A 22400-nucleotide genomic window follows, 5' to 3' on the forward strand; every position below is an offset into this window, starting at 1 on the left:
TTAAGGTTTGATCATTCATTTTCCCTTCAGTGTTATGGGCTTGTGTTAGAGTTCCCGTTCCAAAACCCTCCTCAACGTCGGCAAACTCAACCTCACTTTCAATTGAGCTAGCTCTTTGTGGGGGGGCTGATAGAGGAAGGTATAGTCTCTGAGGGGTTTCGTGGTCATCATTGTCTGGGAGATGTATGCTTTTACCACAGTTCGCATTCAGACTTTGGCTTCGTTTTTTATCACCAAAGTGTTCATCGATTTTCCTTTGAATTTATTTCATAGTAGTGGTGTATTCAAGCCCATGCTTCCATGAATGTACAATATCTGATGGCGTACTAATGACTGTTAAATGATGCGTGGGCCCTGCGTTCACCTGCACCTTAATTATGTTGATTGGAGGAAAAGAAGAGGTAGGTGCAATGTTTGTTGTTAAGTCTAAATCTTGTATTTGTATCTCATCTGAATACGAGTCATCCCATTCTGGACATCTATGATCATCCTGTAAAGCTGTACTACGCAGCTTCATAGTTCTTGTGGGATGTCTCTAAATAAAAAGCCCTTCTTTTATCTCACCAAAGCACCAAATCACACCAGCCAGATCAAAATGTATGGTGGCGAGGGACGCCTTCTGGAGTTAGGCGTCAAGGCGGCAGTAGGGAACGTAGCTTGTTCCGTTCAAATTGTACCTGTGCAGAAACTGCACTGCACACAGAGCGAATCAAAGGCACTATGTCCCACAGTCTTCGCTCCTGTGAGGCTATAGCAGGAAATGCAGAAAAACAAAATAACTCTGTCTCCCGCGCACTCAAGTTTTAAACTTTTAAACTTTGAGCATCTGCGGGACGGTAATTATGGATCAGAAAGGGGGCCAGCGGTCTTCAGTATTTTGTACTGGAGGGAATTTGACTAGATGGACTAGATGGACGACGGACAACGTGTATCAGGCTTAAGGTGGTCTTTTTACCTTTATATCGCCATATTGGAGGAAAAACGTACTCCTCACAGCATACGGTTGAAACTCAGCCTCACTCCGTCTCACACGGACTGCGCTGTGCTGACTGCAATGCACTCTCCTCCGAAGCCTCCATGCCACCAGCGGACCGAAATGCAGCCACCGATTCCTCTCGAGAGATTGAAGTAAAGAACCTAGTATCACCAACTCCAACGTCACGTAGCTGAATCAAGACGCACTGTGAGACGCACCTTCTCTCTGACACAGCCGCTTCCGATTCAGTACAGCATATGCACAAGGGACCACCGAAACAGGCTGAAAGTTCAGAGTCATCATTCTTTAATGCAGTTGCGTCACTGTTTATGGTGGGAACTTGCATTGACTGATGCATATAAATCAGGTTACCATAAACAAGAGTCTGTCAGTATTTAAAGAAAAATAATAAACGCTAGTGGCAGAGGGCGATTATTTTATCAAGCTGTAAGAAATTTCAAATGAATTTATTTTCGTCCATATACCACTTCCTTGTTTTCTTTTGGCAAAAAAGTTCCCCAAACCCTCCCCCTTCCATCTCCCGTTCCCCTTAATTTCCCATATTTCTTCATATCTTCATTATATTGTTTCTTCACTTATATGTTTGCTTTCGATATCCTTGGGTTCTGCGACTGGTCACAGCCCCTTTCACAGCAGGCAATCAGGTTTCCATTCAAACCGAGGTACAGAAGCAGTTTAGCTAGACATCAAAGTGTCCATTCTGAAAAGCACTAAAAGTAACGAGAAGGTCATCCTCATGCTAACAGACCCTCTAAGTTGCGTATGATACCATGTACCACAAAATCCTACGTACCAGACTCAAAACCTCAATTGGTATCAAAGGTTAAGCAGTCTATTGGTTAGAATCCTTTATCAAAAATAGAACCTATCAAGTGCAACTAGTGAACAGGCTTCCAAATTCACACCAATATGCAGGCTTTCAGCAATCCACAGGGTTCTGCATTATCTCTATGGCTTTTTAACACTTAGCTCGCCCACTTGCCTCCATACTAGACAAATGTACAGACATGTTTCACATTTATGTAGATATCCAACTAATCTTCAGGACTAATGATAAAATAGATGAATACAGAATCATTTTCAATGTCTTATTGTGATTCAAAATTGGATGTCATCAAACATCCACTGCTTGAATGCGAACAAAAAATATAATTAACCTGGGCAAGAACATTACCACCCGTAGGCCATTTCCCACCCATCATGGGAACTATATGCTGTAACTGGTACAAGTGCTCGTTTTAAGTAAGCTAAGCTTCTGTAACATGCGTTATTTGGCTTAATTTAACAAATACAGCTCGTTCAGAATATAGAAGCCAGACTCATCTTGCAGGATCATATGCCATCCTCTCGGAAATCACTCAAATGGTTTCCTATACAGCAGAAAATTCAGGTGACAATCCTATACATTAACCACAAATCCTACTGGTAGAGAGCCCCCAGCTGCCTAGCCTTTTGGCTGAACCATTAACACCACCACGAACCATAAAATACTCTAAGGCAAAAAAGGCCTCAAGTTATCCAGATAATGTTGTCAAAGACAGCAACCCAAGTTTTCAAATTGCTAGGACAATCACGTTCGCATACACTTCTAAAACTGGCATTCTTTCATTCATGAGTAACAGAATGACCCACAGAATGCCATCTTCATGGGACGATAGTACTTTACGAACCATCACTAATCTCTATAGGTTCATACAAAGTATTGGCCAGGAACGTAGCTTAATTTGAGCACAGAAGAAAAATATTTATTTTAAATCAAGGCAGTTTGACAAGCATACATCGTAAACAGTAGCAGAGACGTGTTAACACCCAGCCATTTCCCTTCGGGCCTGTCCCCCCCTCCTTCCATTCCCCTGAAAAGGCCTGAAAAGGCCTTTACTCTCCAGGGCCTCCCCTCTGTGACCCTATAGTTTATGTGTCCCCTTCGGGTTCCTCCCGGTTTCTCAGGGTCCATCGGGCATTGATAGGCTTATAGGTCAGGGCGGGAAACCGCTGGTCATATTCCAGTACTGGGCCCCAAATGTTCTGGAACCGGCGGAGGACCCCGGCCTTTGCTGCTGTCACCTTTTCCGCTCTCAGTATGTCCCATAGTTTTGTCCACCAATGAGCTAAACAGGGGCCGTCCGGGGACTTCCAGTAGCGGGCCAGCACCGATTCCCCGGCTAGCAGGCATTGGGTCAACAGTTTCGCCTTATTCCCGAAGCGTGGGTAGATCGCCGGGACCCCCAGCAGGACGGGGCCAGGCTCTAGCAGAACTGTTGCCCCCGTGATTTGTGTAATCGTCCCCAGGCATTGTCTCCAAAATCACTGGATTTTCGGGCACATCCACCACATGTGCAAGAAGGAGCCTGGGAGGCCACATCCTCTCCAGAAGGAGGGGTCCACCCTGGGATTCATGTGATGGAGCCTAAGAGGGGGGTAGTAACACCTCAGCATGATTTTATATGCACATTCCCTATTGGCTACACAGGTGGATGAGGAGTGTGCTCGGGTCCAAATGTCCACCCATGTTTGGTCTTCTATCGGGTGCCCCAAGTCGGCCTCACACTGGGCCATGCAGCGGGTTCTCTCGACCAGGAAATCGCCTAGGAAGCGTCTATAAATGGTAGATATCCTGCCTCGAGATGGGGGGTCCTTGAGCGGTAGTTCCAGTGACGTCGGGACGCGCGTTGCTGCTTGTAGGATTTGGGGCTGTGAGCACCAATGGCGCAGTTGTATGTAGGTAAATCTGTTCTTTTCCTGAAGTTGGAACTTCTCCTTGCATCGTTCGAACGTGCATGGCACATTTCCCTCGTACATCTGCTCTAGGGTCTCAAGGCCACCCTATATCCAGCGTTGAAAATTGCACGGGTTTGACCCGGGTGAGAAAGCTGGGTTGTGGAAAATCGGCGATTGCGGGTTCAGGCTCCTCGGGACGCCCTTCCGTTTTAGTGCCTAGTCCCAGGTACTCAGGGTGTGTTTGGTTGCCCGAAGGAGATCTCCCCAATGTGTTCTGAGGGGGGCCGGGATGTGTGGCAGGAATCGTAGGGGTAGGGGCAGCCGTGACTGTTCCAGTTCTACCCATCTGGGGCGGTTTGTGATTGTTTGCTATGCGTGACGTGTGCCAATTGGGCCCGCCACTCTGTAGGCCTGCAAGTCCGGGACTCCAAGCCCTCCCATTTTGGAGGCACCCAGTAGAGTTTTGTATGGAATTCCAAGTTTCTTACCTCTCCATATGAAGTTCACCATTTTCTTCTGTAGATTTCGGAGGGTTGGTGCGGGGATTGCCACTGGGAGGGAGGAGCAGGCATAAAGAAACCTTGGAAGAAGGTTCATTTTGCAGGCTGTTATTCGCCCCATTAAGGAGATCTCCTGGGTCGTCCAACGTCTTACATGTCATTGATTAATGTGGCTTTGTTTTTATAGCAACCTGAAGTGAATATCTGACGTGTGGCGCACGCGTAAATCAGCTTCAATAGAGACATGCATTAATTCATTGTGCATTAAACTCTTCCCACCCGAAGTCCTTCCTCCCCCGCCCATCTTGATATGAAGCAAAACATCTTTGGAATCCAGGAGTTGCCACTGCCCATAAAGTGTGCAGCAATGCAGACCCGGAATTTGAAAACTGCAGCTGGAAGTTTGCATTGGCCTACTGTCAGATTGAATCCTCTGGAAATGTGCCCATATACAAAGTCGATTTTATCAAAAACGAATTAATTCAGTCATTACAAAAAATACCAGCATCACGTCAAGCATCTCATAAAGCAATGAGCTTCAGTGTAACAAGGTGATTTGACACTAACTTTAAATGTTTCTGGTTGTTTCCTTGTGGGTTTTGTAGGGCTTCCATAGGGAGACATTATAAACTATGTCCGTAACTCAGTTCTGTATCCATCTACTGTAACTTAATGAAAGGTGATTATGGAACTAATAATCAACTTCTGTGACATCACAGTGGGGGATACAGCATTTGCTGTACTAATAAACTAATAAATAAATTGTTTCTGCCTTTATGGGTAGCTGCAGGCTAAGGAAAGTGGGAACCTGCTCTTTTTAATGTTTATTATAGGCCTCTCGTGCCTCTCTTTGGCATCCCTTGCAATGTTCATGTCTAACACACAGCAGAGGAGGTGGGAAATGGACGCAGGGGTCTACACAGCATACCATTCTAGATGTGAAGCTCTCAATTATGGGAGTATTGCACCCCAAAATTCTGTGTAACATCGTAGACACTTTGAGCTTCACTCTCATTGTCTATCAGACGTCACTCAGAGGCCCTCAGTGTAATATGTGCCTGAAGTTGATAGCTACCATTATTAACTCTACATGCCTCCCCAGGAGGCAGAGTAATAATAAAGCAACCTTGTCCGCTTATTATTTTCCTACAGGATGATGACACATTCCTTGCTACTGAATAGGGTCAGAGCTTTGTTTTCAGAAATGATGGCAGGATTGAAGGAATTGCCCAAGCTCATCTGTGTGGTTTGTTACATTCCCAGCCAAGGAAACTAAGCACTCCGGGTTAAGTCAATGGTTGCTGTTAAAAACAAAATCATTCTAATTTAAGTGACTTGCATGCTCTGGGTGTCTCTTCTAAACAGTTGTCTGTAGTCACCAGGGGGTCACAGAGAACACTACATAGAAATGGACTGCAATGATAGGGCACCTTGCGTCCAGCAAAGGAGCACATATCAGATGTGAGCATACGGCAAAGTCTGTTTTTTTGTCAAAATATGTTTTACAAAATAGGACAAGGAGAATCGGATTGGAAATACGGCACAACGAGTTTGACACCTGCTATTAACATCCATCAGGTCACGGAATTAAATCTTACCATATGAGACTTTCATCACAAACATCAATTCAGCAAAGTTCTAAGAAATGCCATCGCGTGACCGATTATATTACAGGATGTGATGGCACTTGGCCACTGACCTTGTTGACATCATATATAGTTAAAATGCTATAGCATGTCATGTCATGTTATATGTCCCCATACATAATATCGCCAGGAAAAGCCATTGGCGTCATTATATATGGTGACATTATGTATGGGAACGGGTTGCGGGGATGTCCCCTGCTCACATTTAAAAAAATAAAAAATAAAAAAAAAAAAAACGGGGTTGCAGGGTTGTCCCCCGCATGTTCAATGCAATAATGTCACTTCAAAAAACAGCTCCTTTTTTGTCGGGCGTCATTTTTGCGGGGACATTATTACATGGAACCCTCAAAGCGCTGTGGGTGAATGCCCTCAGAGGAACGAAGTGCAAGGTATGAGAACTGAAAGGAAGATTTTAGAATGCATGTGTGTATTTTAGCCATAGGGATATTCTCCATGACATTTCTACAATGAAAACTGGAAGCCAACAATGTAGAGTTGACCTTTGTAGGTTTCCGATATGTGCTAGATAGGATCTTAGTTCCTTGGATGTACAAATGTACGTCCAAAAAATCTAAATCCGTACGATGGGTTGTACATGTAAAGCCAATTCCAAAATTCTTCGTGTTCAGATACATTACAAACTCCTGAAGTAGATCCTCACTGCCTTGCCAAATAAGGAACACATCATCAATTAACCTATCCAATTTATGATGTTGGGCACAAAGACATTTATTGTTGGAGTAGACATGGAAACTTAAAAAAAAAATAATAATAATCAAATTAGATAAAGGGGATCATAGTTAGCCCCCAGTGTGACTCCTCCAATTTTCCTGTAAATTGTACCATTAAATAGAAAGACATTGGCCTCATTCTGACCCTGACGGTACGGAAACAGGGGTGCCAGTTGTTTCCGGACCGCATATTACATGTCTGCCTGCCGGAGCCGCGGTGCTCAATAGGTCTGACCCTGTCGGGCACAGCGGCCACGGTAGGCAGACCCACCACGGAAGCACTGGTGCTTCTGTGTCCCCATTCCCATAGAGTCGTATGGGACTCTATGGGAATGGGGAACAACATTTTACCAGGGCCTTACTTTCCAGGCTGCACGGGTTGCAATCTCCCAGTGACACCGGGAAGTCAGGTGCCAGTAAATATTTACGGGTCCGGCGGCAACCCGCCGGGAACACCGGCACAGTTACCACTGGACCCGTAATGAGGCCCATTGTTTGTAATAGTGAATTGCAACATATCTTTCAACATCATCAAATGTGTTATATATGGTACAGATCTATTTGCAAATGTAAAATCCATCGTTTTAAGGGCTACATCATGAGCAATTGAGGTATACATTGACCTGACACCCAGAGTTACAAATCGATCATTAGTGCCCCATGTTTAATTCTCCAACAACTGCAACGGGTGCATCGTGTCTTTCACATATGTGGGAAGTTTTAACCACTTCTGCTCTCAGTATGGAATGAATATATTTAAATAATCTCTCCATTATTCCCACTTTCCCACTGACTGTGTGTCTAACTTCTGGTATGCCATCAAATACCTTGTGCACCTTGGGTAGAAAATAGAGGGTAATCAGATACGCTTTCTCTTCATCAGTCAAAAAACCTTTCTGTGTTCATCTTGCAACAAGGATTTGAGCTACCTTGCTGATTTATTTGCTGGGATTCACCGTGAGTTGCTCATAACACCCTGGTGTGTTCAAATGGGTTGTGGTCATTCCAATATAGTCCTGTCTGTTCAATATAACAATGTTGCCGCCCTTGTCAGCTTGCCTGATAATTATTCCAGTATCCCTACTCAAATGATTTAGGGCATGCCATTCTAATGCCATTAATTTGGTATTTCTCCTACAAACATGTGGTCTATCCAGCATTTTATGAATATTCAGGGTCACATCCCTATGGAACGTATGAATTACATTATTGGACCCAGAAACCGGTGTAAATCTGGACTCCTTCAATTCTAAATGAGTAAGTTGTTTGGGGTTGATACCAAGATCACACACTAACTCTGAGTCTTGTATAGGCTCTTGGTCCTGAAGGGAGAATAACAGTTTGGTGTTATGTATGTCTTGTGTATTGTTTCATTAATTCACTATCTGGCACATTTTAAGCTGGTGCAAGCTCCCTTGTGGCCCTGCGGTGATTTTTTTTTTAAAATGTGAGCTTCCTTGTATATTTAAATAGATCGCACATCTATTTGGTTGGTGCTGATTAATGGCACTAAAGACAGAGCTTTATTCAGAACTGCCCCTTCCAAGTCGTTAGCTGTTCATCTGATAGATTCTAAAGAAAGAAGCTAAAATGCCACCTCTTCATCTAACTGTGTCTTTACCACCAAAACTGTGTACCTGTTCCTCTTGTTCGTCTGTAACGAGCGCCTAGATGCCCCAGTGCTACGTGCGCTACTATTAATGCATAAATAAATAAATAAAACTAAGTTTACTGTCTCCGAGGACTCTGTTGCTTTTGTGACCAGTATCCTGTTACCTGCCTTCTTAGATCTGACTCTTCTCCTCTGTCCCTCACCTCTTGTTCCTCCCTTTGTTCTATATGATGATATGATATGGCATTTATAATGCACCTATACACAAGTGTTTCAAGGTGCGACGAGGCAAGGGAGGGGAACAAAAGGAGGACAGACAACAATCCTACTAGGCCAGATGTCATTCTGACCGCGCAAGTGCGTGGGAGGCGGGCAGAGACAGTGCAGTACATGGGAAAAGATGTCAATAAGTAACGGCCAGCTTGTGGCAGTGCATGGGTAAGTGTAGACATCAGGTGTCAAGGGCTGGTAGGGGGGACTGTAGGGATACAGAAACAGTCCCCAAGTGCGGGGGTTGCCAGGTGGCAGTGCAGTGCAGGTGGCTACTAACAAGGGTCGTACCTGGGCCCGAGACCAGAGGGTGTCCAGGTGGCCATTGCAGTTCCGGTTACAGCCAGGAGGTCAGCAGAGGAGAGGAGGAGAAAAACAGAAGCAAAGAGAAAGGTTTTGAGGTGCTTCCGGAAGCAGAGATGGTTCTCCTCAAGTTTAAGGGAGACAGGAAGGCTGTTCCAGAGGGAGGCACCGGCTGAAGAAAGAGATCTACCACCAACTTGTTGCTTGGAGAAGTGACTGACCCTGAGGGAGTTGGAGGCGGATGAGCAGAGAGCTCGAGAAGGAAGATATTTAGGGAGAGAGATTTATATATTTATTGTAGTGCCAACTACAAGCGGTTCCTGAAGCAGTTTATTTGGTCTAAAAAAAGTCTTCTTGCTAGGTTGATTAGTCAGTTCTGGAGGGGTGATATCCCTGTTTGCTCTATCAGAAGTCTCAGGTTCACTCTCAACATCCGAACTTCGGGACGATGAAGTGGGCGTACTGTCTCTAGATTGTACTTGATTATTATCATCATATTTGGACTGGAAAGTGTAGACACGATCCTTCTGGTAAGCTTTACAATCTCTAAAAAAGAAAATCTAGATTTCCTCAACTTAATCATATCCTGATGTACCTTGAGGATCTCATACATTGTTTTTTATTTCTTTTCCTTAGTGGCTACAGATGCACCCATTGGCTCAATCTGAGGTTTTAGGGGCTCAATTTGATTTGACTGATTACTCTAATGTGTTCCCTACTGCCATGTTCTATAAGCAATTCTATCATCATTCTAGAGTCTTGATCGAAATGTTCTTCCCATGTCTGTGCTAAATCTGCATTCTCAGGATTATTAAAATCTGGGAAGATAAGAATTCTCAAACCTCTGGGTATCATAATTTGTTCATGATACTGTCTCATTGTGGGAATTTCCAAAAACGGATACATTGTCTTCTTCGATAATCTCCCCAATTTGACACATTTCTGTCTCAAAGTCTCCTGTATGATAGTAGTGGTTCCGAAAGCATTAACTATACTGCCCCTAGGGGAAAACAGAGTTCTGCTGTCCTGATTCCTTGAAAGCATAGACCCGGCCATACTGGCTGAAACCTTGAAAAGCTCAAGAAACCTTGGAAAAGATTCAATGTACACCAAATCAAAGGGCTTTCTCTAATTTTGAGCTAATCAAATACACAGTGCATTAGACAGTTTATTCAACCAGATAGGGTGGCTGCATTGGTGTGAATATAGATGTGACTACATCCCAATGCCACACAAAGATATGAGACCTCCTGTGTGTCCGACCAGATGCGCTCTTCCTGAAACCCTTCCAAATCAGTACAGAAAGTTGCAACCGTCCTACTGGCCTGCATGCACTCAATATTTGACAATGTTTGTAGAGTTCATTCACAGCGGTATGTTTGTTTGGAATAACAACCAACACGAGTTTCGACCTTATCAGGTCAGTGCCCTTTTCTAACTTTCACAACTTTTCATCATGGATTTGTCTTTTGTAAACCTTCAAGGCCAAAACTGCATCATCCCAGAAAATCTCATCTTCTGTCAAATATTATAACTTTCTTCTTTGCTAAATGGATAGTGCCCCATTTATGCAATTTGGGAAATGGGAGGCTATCTGAACATTTGACAAGGGAAGGAAGCATTTGATTGTTTCTTGTCAGGTTTCTTGATTGTCACCTCTACCTGATCACCCTCCCACCAATAATTCGCTCACACAATATCCTATGTTACAACTACGCCGACGACACTCAACTAATTCTAAAACTCCTGAACTCGAAACCCAACTCCCGACCTGACCTGACATCCTGCCTCCTTAACACAGAACACTGGATGACCCAAAGCCACCTCCTTTTAAACCCCTCCAAAACAGAAATCATGGTCTGCGGCAACTCCAATCTTCTTCCGCACCCACTACCCTGGCCACCCGCCATGGGCAACTCACCGACACCCTCCAACACAGTGAAAAATCTTGGATGCACCCTGGACTCCGCCCTAACACTCTCGCGCCAAGTCAACAATGTCTCAAAATCCTGCCACTACCACCTCAAAAACCTTAGAGGCATCCTTCCATACCTCTCATTTCCCAACAGAGTCTCTGCGGTCCAATCAATCGTCATATCGAGACTCGACTATGGAAACCCCCGCTACCTCGGAATTCATGCCTACCAACTAAACAAACTCCAAAGAGCACAAAACGCGGCTTCCAAAATGCTACTGGCGCTTGGTCCAAGAGACCACGTATCCCCAGCCCTTAAGACACTGCACTGGCTTCCAGTAGCCCACAGGGTGGCTTTCAAAACCTTATGCCTCTCCCATCGAGCACTGCATAAAACTGGACCTCAATATCTTCAAGACAAGCTAATACCTTACCACCCCACTCGCACCCTAAAATCAAGCTCAGCCGGCCTTCTTGTAATTCCTAAGACAAACTCAGTCAGGTTAGGCGGATCGTCATTCTCAACCCTAGCCTGAACCCTGTGGAACTCGCTCCCACATCCGCCTAACTGAAGACTTAACGGCCTTCCGCAAACTACTGGAAACCTGGCTCTTCCCCTAAGACTAATCGGTTCCAAATTAGCTTCATCACAATAACACCGACCCAGCAATCAACCCGAAGCAAAAATGTACAGCTAAATAAACTCAAATGTAAACTAAAAATACAAACAGTACTAAACGAGCAAACTAATGATGAGAGCGGATGAGCGCGGAAAGCGCAGGAGAGCGGATGAGTGTGGAGAGCGGATGAGTGTGGAGAGCGGACGAGTGTGTAGAACGGATGTAGAGGATTAATGCGGTTGGTGGATGATTGCGGAGAGCCCATAGTGTATATGGCCGATGAGTGTGTAGGGCCGATGAGCGTGGAAGACGGATGAGCGTGGAAGACGGATGAGCGTGGAGGGCGGATGAGCGTGGAGGGCCGATGAGCGTGGAGAGCGGATGAGCGTGGAGAGCGGATGACTGTGGAGAAAAGATGAATGTGGAAAGCGGATGGGCATGGAGAACATAGAGGACTAATGCGGTTGCTAGATGAGTGTCGAGGGCAGATGAGTGTGAAGGGCGGATGAGTGTGGAGAACGAACGAGTATAGAGATCGAATGAATGGTGAGGGCGGTTGAGTATAGAGAGCGGTTGAGTGTGGAGAGCTGAGGGGCGTGGAGAAAGGAGGAGCGATGAGAACGAAAAAGAGGGGAGAACGGGAGGAACCTGCAGAGCGGAGGAGAGTACAGAATGGAGGAACGTGCAGAGCGGCTGAGTGTGGAGAGCGGCTGAGTGTGGAGAGCGGCTGAGTGTGGAGTGTGGCTGAATGTGGACGAGTGTAGAGGATTAATGCGGTTGGCGGCTGAGTGTAGAGGGCCCATGAATATGTAGGGCCGATGAGTATGGAGAGCGAATAAGTGTAAAGAGCGGACCAGTGTAGAGAGCAGACGAGTATGAAGAGCGGATGAGTCTAAAAACGGATGAGTGTATAGAGCGGATGAGTGTATAGAGCGGATGAGCATGTATAGCGGATGAGGGTGTAGAGCGGACGAGTATGGTCGAGTGCAGAGGAATAATGCGGTTGGCGGACGAGTGTGGAAGACCGATGAGTGTGGAGGACCGATGAGTGTGGAGGGCCGATGAGTGTGGAGGGCCGATGAGTGTGGAGGCTGATGAGTATGGAGAACAGATGAGTATAGAAAGCGAATGTGTATGGAGAGCGGATGGATGCGAAGAGCGGACGAGTGTGGAGAGCGGATGATGATGGAGGAGCGACTGAGTGTGGAGGAGCGGCTGAATGTGCAGGAGCGGCTGAGTATGTGACCGAATATGTAAAGCGGATGAGTATATGAAGCAGACGAGTGAGCAGTGCAGATGAGTAGGTTGGGCAGACGTGTGTGCGGTGCCGACGATTATGTGGAATAGATGAGGGTGGAGAGCGGATGAGTGTGGAGAGCGGCTGAATGTGGAGGAGCGGTTGAGTATGTGACTGAATATGTAAAGCGGATGAGTATGTGAAGCGGACGAGTGAGCGGTCCAGATGAGAAGGTGAAGCAGACCTGTGTGTGGTGCGGACGAATATGTGGAATAGATGTATGCATAGAACGAACCCGACCGCTCTGAATTGCACAACGTTCGTATTATGCCTTGGAATGCATAGAACCTTTGAAAGAGTATACCTCATATCACACCCCATGCTTACTCTCTCCTTACACCACCACTCAACTAGAACACAGGGATACTATGACACCATTCGGTATAACTGTTCTCATATCAACATCTACCGCTCACTACCCATCACTCTAAGTAAACATTGCTGGTCTCACACCCCCAGCCAGGCGTTCTCTCAGGCCTAACGCAGCCACTCTCGGTCTGGATAACTCCGGCCAGATCGAACACATAACCCTGATCTCGCAGCCACCACACCTACCGCTAAGAAGCAGCTACCACAGGAACTCCACACCAGCTGCACACATACCTGGTGCGCACACGCACCTTTGGACTCTCGCTAATCCCTCTACTGACCAGAACTCCGGTTCCCAAGGGCGTTCAACCTACCAGTGCCTTCAGACCATACCAATGGTATATAAGGCGCTATATAAGTGCAAAATAACATAACATAACATAACATAACATTGTCGTGAAGAGTATTGAAACCTCCGCCCCCAAGTACCACAGAGAGAGAATAGAAGATTACTCCCTATGCGATCATTGAGGCCACAGGTGGGTAGTTCTTGCAGCTCGGATCCACGGGAAATGTTGAAACCCAAGGCAGCTGTAAAGAAAATCTTTATTAGCAATCAACTGAGCACAGTACAAGCAAACAGGTAGAATAAAGAAATAGGGCTTACCGAATCTGATGGGTGAGGAAGCCCAGAACCTAAGATAGTTGGTAATTCCGTGGATGGGCACGTGAGCTGGTTTCCCCGATGACAGTAGGGAGAAGAACTGTAAGCTGGGTAAAACCCAACTACCCTCCTGTAGCTTGATGAAGCAAAAGACCAAAATCCAAAGTACTTGATAACGTGAAACAATGAAGAGACCAATGCCAAGTCCAATTCAGGGTAATCCAAGACAGTCCAAAAGCGTTCCGAGTTCAAGATGATCCAGCAAACAGAGCCAAAGAAGTGAGCAAAAGCAAATCCAAAAAACAATCCAAGAGTCAAGAAGCCGTGAAAACACAAGGTATCCAAATGCTGAACAGAGTCCTGCAAAGAATAGCTGTGAAGCGCGGACATGCGGAAGTTCAGTGCTTAAATAGCGGAAGTTTCAGCGTCACCTGATCCGCGACGCGTCACGTGACCCGTGGATGTGACACGTGAGAATGGTCTCCATGATCGCGGACTGGACTTTCTGCGAGCAGCGTCCTGTAGCCGGCGTCTGCGAGCTCCTTCTTGCAGACGCCATGGCAGACGCCAATGAAGGAGCGGAGAACCCCTGAGTCTGCGTGTGTGGCCCTTGGGGTAAACCCACTCACGTGACAACCTTCCAATGTGAGGGACATGGAGTGGAAACCTGACTGGGGAAACTGGTGTATTGTGAGTGTTGCCTGTCCTATTGTCTGACCTAGATGTTTGCGAAAAAGGGACAGAATGAAAGGACAGCGTGGCATTTCTAAACAAGCATCTAAGATTGTCCATCTTTCTGGCAATTCCATTTCCCCGGTTGGTCACACATTCTACAGCTGATTTTCTCCTAATTTAGTGAAGTTCTTAACATATGCAAAGCTTGAGGTATGATAATGTGTATGTGGGAACAGTGTGCAAGATATTCAACGGTATCAGTGCAGCAGTCTTTAGCAGTAGTATCATTATGGTTATGTGGGTGACAATATGTCACTGTTCACCTTCTGATAATAAACAGTACTCAGGTGCAGCTACCATATCCTCATTCTCACTCAGAAAGGAAGACTCATCCAGGGTGGTGACATTAGCTGGGATAGCAAAACGTTCTGTGTTTACCTTACTGATAGTAGAACACTGGATGTGCATCTTTTCGTTCTTTTCCATTAGTATACAAGGGGAATCAGTATTAGTAGGGACTGCAAATTGCTTTTGCCATTATCATTGAACATGCTTGCATTTCATCTTCATTAGGGAGGCACTATTGAAGGGTATAAGACTGAGCAGGCACCGGTCCATATGTACAAGGAGCATCTCCTGGGGAAAAATCTAGATAATACTCAGTCACATACTCCTAGAAGGCTGCTCCAGTGAGGCCTCCTTGTCAGGTCTCAATGGAGTGATCTCTCCACCAGAACCTGACCTTCTCTCTATTAACCATTTCAGTATTCTCAAGTTTGTATTTATTTCTATTTATTAGGTTTATATAGCGCTTTAATCTAAAGTTCTCGGCTGTCAGCTTCTTATAGTCTCTCTGCCATACATAACAGTATTATACACTAAACCTTTCTCACCTGGTCCTATAATGGACATCGGTATACAGGCCATTAAACAGTATAAGTAGTTGCAGAATTCTTAGACACTTCTTATTAGCACTGGTTAACACAAATCCATGAATGCACATTTTGGTACTTCACTGCAGAGTTTGTTGTAAACAAAAACCTGGTATGGCCCTCTCCTCCCGGGGCCAGTACGCTCTTGCATTGCTATCTCTTTAAAAAAACAAAAACAGCAGATTCCAGTAGAAGATAGCATTGCTCTACTGGGATGTTTCTTTGACCTGTGAATGGATAGTATAATCTTTTTTCGAAGTTTCTTGCAGTACTGTGAAGCAGCACCATTTGTTAAATGTATATTAATCTTAGCTAGATGAAGTGGTGTTAAATCAGGCAGTTACATTGACAGTTCTCCTATTGCAAACATTTCTCATTCTCATCTAAGCCAGAAGCAAAGAATCAGGCCATTGTAGGTTAGTCTGATCACACAGTTCAGTGATTACAATTATAATTATTCCTTTATAATGCTCTTAATAGCAGCAAGTGGTTTCTAAGCGGGGCATCAGATTCTTAGCTGTGTTGCGCTGCGTTGTCTTGTAAAGTCTCATTTTGTCTTTCAACTATACCTGCCGATTGTGGGTTATGGGGACAATGGGGTTTATGCTAAATCTGTAAGATGTAGCAAAGGTTGTTCAATATCTTTCATGTAAATTGAGTTCCCTTTTCATTATTCAACATAACTGGCACACCAAATCATGGGCAAAATCCCTAATAAGCACTTACACCACTGTCTTTGTATCTGCCTTTCTACAGAGGTAAGCTTCGAAACAACTTTAACACATATCTACCTACACCTGTACATAGTTATACTCTTGGCATAAGAAGAAAATCCAGAAGTGCACCAGTCAAGTTTAATGGCTACAATGGCCAAAATCATTCTCCTCTTTTTCATGTGTACCACACTGTGGTATACTAGGGAAGCATTATGTAACAACAGTCTTGTGGCAACAGAACATCCAGCTGAGGTGCACCAAAATGTATCAGAAAATCTAAGGAATACCCTGATACAGATTATGCATTTTTCTCTACATCGTAGGACTCATTCTGTATTTTGGAAAGTTCTTGGAAGAAGAAAAAGGGAGGTTGCTTCACTTCAGATTATGGTAATAAATGTAGAGCCTAAGAGCTTGGAGAAAGGGCAGATTACGTGGCTGCATATTCATCAGGGGTATTTTCAATTGTAATGATATCTTAGAGGGGCTGATTTGCAAAGCATTTAACTATGGCCACTTTTATTGGTAATGTAAGCACATCTAAAAGAGCATTATCATAGACTGCATTTTTCAATAGGGGAATCTGCAGCCGTTAAAAATCGCTTCTGTTCAACAGCTGTCCATAATCATGGACCACAGCAGCAAACGCTTAGCTGGAGTCTGTATGGATGGTTACAGTGCTATCTTTAGACAATACACATGCTGCAGAGAGGGCACCTCTTTCTGCTATCGGTGCAGAATATAAATCAAAATCTTGTGCACTTTCAATAACATGTGTGAAGAAACAATGCCTATCCAGCGATCTTGTCTCTCTCTACTCATGCAGCCGGATGGTCCTTACAGCTACTGAGTGGCAATCAATAAAGTTCATACTGTAATTCAGGCGAACACTCATATTATGCAACCTAGCATTGTTTGTAAACCTGGTAGACTGCATACTTGCAAGCTACCACTTGCAACTAAGACTCAAAAGTCCATTTCCTGGTCATTTACTTTTGTTATCAATATTATACTAACCTATGGTCGGGCTAACCCCCTCAACCTTCAGAGAAACACATTTTTGCCAACCAGATCCCTCTCCTCTGCAGGTGCTTTCCTCTGGAACAGACTCCCCACCCCTCTCAGAATTGGGTCGGACCATCTGATGTTCCATAAGCAGCACAAGACCTTCCTTTTCTCCTCTGCATTCTCTCTCTTGCTCCCCTACTAACCGTCCTGTCTGATGCGCTGACTGGCTGCTTGGTACCCTCAGTGCCTCATTGAGTACCAGGCTCCTCTATGACCAGTCCTCCCTTGCACTGCTGCCTAGCCTACTGCGCACTTAGGGGCTGTAATCTGTAGCCTCTGCAGCACCCTTGTCGACTTGCACTTACCCAGAGCCACGCTGCCCTGGTTGCACTTACCCAGAGTCATAGTGGGCCTGACAGCACTTCTCCCTACCCCACTTTTGCACTTCCCGCATTCCCTCCCCCGTACCTCTCTTTGTCACACTTACATGATCTGAATGTCACAAGGCCTAGTAAGATTGTTTGTCTTGTCTTGCCTCCCTTGTGTTGTGGCGCCTACAAACTTGTGTACAGGCACATTATAAATGCATTATCAAAACGTTTATATCATGGTAACAGAAAAGCATGTTCAAGAATTATTTGGCAACATATTTACACATGATTCCTTCCAGTAAAACAATGTCACTGTTGTGCTGGACAATGCAGTGAGTTTAGCATCTGTTTGTGACGTATGTGATTCCTTCAAAGCGGAGGTACTCCAACTAGTTTAGCTGATTCCAACAGTTTATTTCTTAGGATCTGGAATGGAGTATTCCTGAGAATGCTAAGAGTGTAATAAAACATAATGAAAGCTTATTTACAATACAGAACAACAATGTACACAAAAAAAGGGCCAGCATCGAGTGCAAACCGAAAGTACATTGTATCATTTTCCATTTTGAAAATTAAAGCAGTTAGAAATATAGCCTTGCATGCTTCATCCCACCTGTTTCGAAATGCTCTAGTAATACCTGTTATTGCCCAATTCAACAGGACCTAATGAATTGTCTTTTGTAGAATGAAGAGCTGGCTCTACTATGCCAGGATTTGACCGTGTGAATGTTAAGCTTTTCAATAGTCAGAGGTGAAAGCTTAAGCCATGAGCTATGCACCCATCACATTGTGGTGATGTGTTCATCGGCTGAGTAGTATCAGGTGCCACCAGGTGAGTTTCCAGTTGAGGGTCAATGTAACATCAGTGGATGTGTTTTGAGAGGTTTGTTATGAGCTGGCACATTGTGATTTTGGTATGAGCGGTTGTGTAGGTCTTGTCAGGAGGCAGGTAGAGTGAGAGCATGAATGATGTTTTGGAGGATTGTGAAGACTGCAGAGCCAATGCTTCACATGGATGGAGTGGTGTGCTGGCCGACACTGAACGCAATTCCCGGCACCTTTACTACATTAACTCAGTGATCTTCTGTTTACAGAGTTGTGTGTGGCAGTCCGAGAAGGTGAAGTTTGAAAAACCTATACTGCTTGTCCTGCAATTAACCTCAAGCACTGTCATACTAGCAGAACTATCAAAATGTGCTTTTTAAACCGTTGCTGATACTGGCCGAATGTGATGAAGTTTTCAAATAAAATATGTGCCTTTTGACACGTGCAGCATTTGTCTGCTTTTACACTGACATGCGCATTATCTGCGGCACTTACGCTGGAATTTGGCAGAGCAACACCTGGCTGCCCACTTCCTCTTTTACACATTAGATGTATGTGCTATGGGCAAATGTGATTATGGAGTTGAGCGGCAATCACACCACGGACAACAATAAGTTATCGGTCATATACAATTCCATCGAAGCATAGATGAAAACAAATTGGATGTGCCTCAATGGTAGTAAGAGCCGAGCTAATGACATTCGGCTCCTCTTGCGCCATAAATAATCGAGACGCTGCCTATTCCTCCTTTATAATCAAAGATTCAGCAATTAAAGTCTCAGATAAAGTGAAGACACTTGGTGTCTGTTTGCAATCTTCGATGGGAGCGGAGGCCCAAGTTGCATGTATCAAACGCAACTGCCAATGCCACCAAAGACTCTTGAGACAAATTAGGCCATTGCTGAGTCAACATAATAGTGTAACGATTGCCAGAGCCACCATCCTTTCTTGTCTCGATTACGGGAACTCATGGATGATAGGAGCTAGTAGCAAATGCATCAAGCAGTGTCAGGTTATTCAAAACAATGTTGTAGGACCATCACAGGTAAACCCAAGAGAAAGCATACATCAAGGCTGTCAGATAGGGCCCCTTCCTTCCCAACCTCCTCCTTTCCTGGGCCTTCTAATGCACTGTCCTTGGATTCTGCAGCTGGTCTTCTCCTTGATTTCTGGTGGTCGGTTGTCGACTTCTTCTGGGATGCTCTCTTCTTTTTATCGTGTAAATAAGGCCTGGCTTCATCAGAGGCCACCTTGACAGGGAAGGGGAACCCCAAGGAGCCAAACCCCAGATCACAGGGAAAAAGCCACTTAGGCAGAAAAAACCCTGATTGTTCCAACAATGTTCTTTCCTTTAACTGGTTATCCAGGAAGATGGTGAGGAAATGTGGAAGCGCCGTATGATGATTGGTGAAAAAGGTACACTGGGGAATGTGGCGGTTTGATGGCAAGGAACTTGGTAAGAGGAGAAGGATGGCTAGAAGAAGGAGTATAAAAGGAGGAAGCACCGTTAAGAAGAATGAAAGGAATAAGATCGAGGAAAGACTAAACCAAAATAGAATGGTTGAATAATAGAGAGAGGTAATAGCAAGGATCCCACGTACATAAGAAATGGTAGAGGCCGGGTGAGTAGATAAACAGAGGCGTGGATGCGGTGAAAGGAAAAACCGTTCCGCGGCCGCTAACAGACGCAACAGGTCACGGAGGCGGCGAAAGTGAAACCACTCCGCGGCCGTGAACCGGAGCAAGAATACAGAAAGGGCGACTTACCATATAGACCTCCAGAGTGCAGCACAGAAGACGAAGAACAAAGGCAAAAGAAGAGTGAAAGGTAAGAAATCCCTGCAGAAGCACAGGGAAAGTACGAGGTGTGGGCGGAAACAAGGGGGAGACCAGGAAAGCAAAAGACTGATAAGAAGGAAAAATAGCTAGTGAGAGGAATGAACACTACAACGTAGAGGTTTCGGGAAGAGACTCAGACAAGAAGGCAAGGGAAAAAGTAGAATGAATAAAATCCGTGGAGTGGCGCAGCAGCGTTGCTAGTAACAGTGTACACAACAGATACAACGCGCTGATCTGGGGGCATGGTCTTAATTTAAAGGGTGAGCCGCAATATTGAGTGAGAACTAGAATGGGAAGTGATAGACTAAGCCAACTTAGAGTCGCCATGAACTCCATAGTTTCCAAGGACAAATTTTGACAGCATATTACAGGCAACAGGAAAGATCTACATTGGCTAGCTATAGAGGATCGCATCACTTTCAAATCATTGATGCTAGTCCATCACTTCCTATTTGGGGTTGCCCCCTCATACTTAAAGAAGCAATTCACCCAGTATGAGCCAAGTTACACCCTTAGATGCAGGGACCAAGGACTCCTAAATGTCAGCTCGTCAAAAAGGGTCAATGGGCTCGGCAGGGTATTCTCTTCCAAAGCAATCACCAGATGGAACGAGTTGCCTGGCCACTTGAGAGTAGAATTAAACTACTTAAGTTTCAGAAAGAAACTTAAAACCTTACTTTTTAAATAATGGTCCACTGAGCACTTAGACTCAAACCTCCTTCTCCAACGCACTGACACCTTAGAGTCACCAGTTTATGTTGTCCCGTCACATTGTCGTCCTTGTCTATATGTAATGCGCCCTGATGCCTGCGGGCTGTGGCGCTATATAAATATATGAAATAAAATAAAAGGTGGGGAATGCGGTTGTTTTTGTGGATCAAAATATTCACTATCTGAGTGTGCCCCTCACTGGTGCCCAGGCTGCCAGCCATTACAAAAGCTGAAGAAGTTGCAAAAGATGTATGCAGATTTCATGGAAATGCTGTAAGAGTTGCATTCCATGGAATTGTGTGTGATCTTGATGGTGCATAATGTTGAGGGGAGACTTATGTTTGGGGGAGCGCGCTGGAGGATGAGAAGCTGGATGAACGTGCAAAGGTCAGCCCACTCAGGTCCACAGGAAGAGATCTTTGGAGATGCTGGGGTGACGGATATTACAGGTTCTTGCTCCGGTTTCTGCTACAAGATGCAGTCAAAGTCAGCCGAGTGTATTGTGGGCATGGTGACACTGCACGATGCACACAGCATTTCTGACAGAAATGTTATTTAGAGACTTTCCTTTTTTATCATGTGTATTTCTCATGTCAGCTCATGTATGTGTCGGGGAGAGTCTGCCAGCGAAGTATAATGAATAGAGACTGGAAACTTTAAAGAGCAAGCAATCTTCAGTCAGTAGCAGCAGATAGTACTGATGTGAACTGTTGGGTGTCCTGACCCACGTTTGAGCTATCATGCTGCAACATTTGGTGCTGTGGGCTTAGAAAATCCAAGATGGCCAAAAAGCCCACAAGTGCGCCAGAATCCAGGAGAACCACGCAGTTTGTGCGCACACCAAAATGGTTACCTCACTTGCCACCCACCAGTGTAAAGAAAGATCTTTGTTAACAAAATCCACTGTTACTGATGTCAAAAAGTTGCTGAAATCGTGGCTCACCAGACCACTTTAAAGATTCAACCCTTTTGTGGGGTTCCACATAACCATTTTACTGTAAGGAGCCCCATCAAAACAATGTTAAGCAAGGATTTACTACCATGTAAGAACCATTCCTGTTTGGAATGCATTAATCCAAGAAAAATCCCAAAAATGGTTGCATTACCAGTACTCACCACTATCAGAAAGCCGGCATTTTAAAACCACCAGACTTTGTGTAAAACTGAATAAATGAACCCAAAGCAGGCCAAAGAAAGACTTACTGAGAGGTGGATACAATGTAAAGTTATATTCTGAAGTGACTTGAAGGTTTATAACAAGACTGGCTGAGCTCTGCAGCGGCTTAAACTGAAACTGGATTTAAAATTACCAAAAATCGAAATGTTTAAATTAACTGAGTGACCTACTTTTGAGTGTCACATAGTTTGTCACTGTTAAAATGTCATAGTTTTGAACTTAGAATCAGCATTCTAGCTGCATATGTAAAAATTGTCTTGACTTAAACTGGGGAACAAAAAGTGACATTTTATCTGAAACCTGGCTTAATGAAACTGAATTCTGCCCACCAGCTACCCCCGACAGGAGTTGAGACTTGCACAACAGCTGTGTTCCCAGGTCTAGCTGTCTTTTGCTGTTCCCACCAAAGGGATATGACACTTCTCTGATTGAATTACCTGGGCTCTGCAGGAAATTGAACAAAGCCCTGTCCTGACTCAGGCAAATGTTTTATTGGGGGTGTCATAAAAATGGCTTCCTCTTGGCAGAAACTGGGAGGGGGAGAAACTGGAGACAGAGGCTGAG

The sequence above is a fragment of the Ambystoma mexicanum genome, chromosome 4q (assembly GCF_040938575.1).
Source record: "Ambystoma mexicanum isolate Mex_15411 chromosome 4q, UKY_AmexF1_1, whole genome shotgun sequence".
Classification (NCBI taxonomy): domain Eukaryota; kingdom Metazoa; phylum Chordata; class Amphibia; order Caudata; family Ambystomatidae; genus Ambystoma; species Ambystoma mexicanum.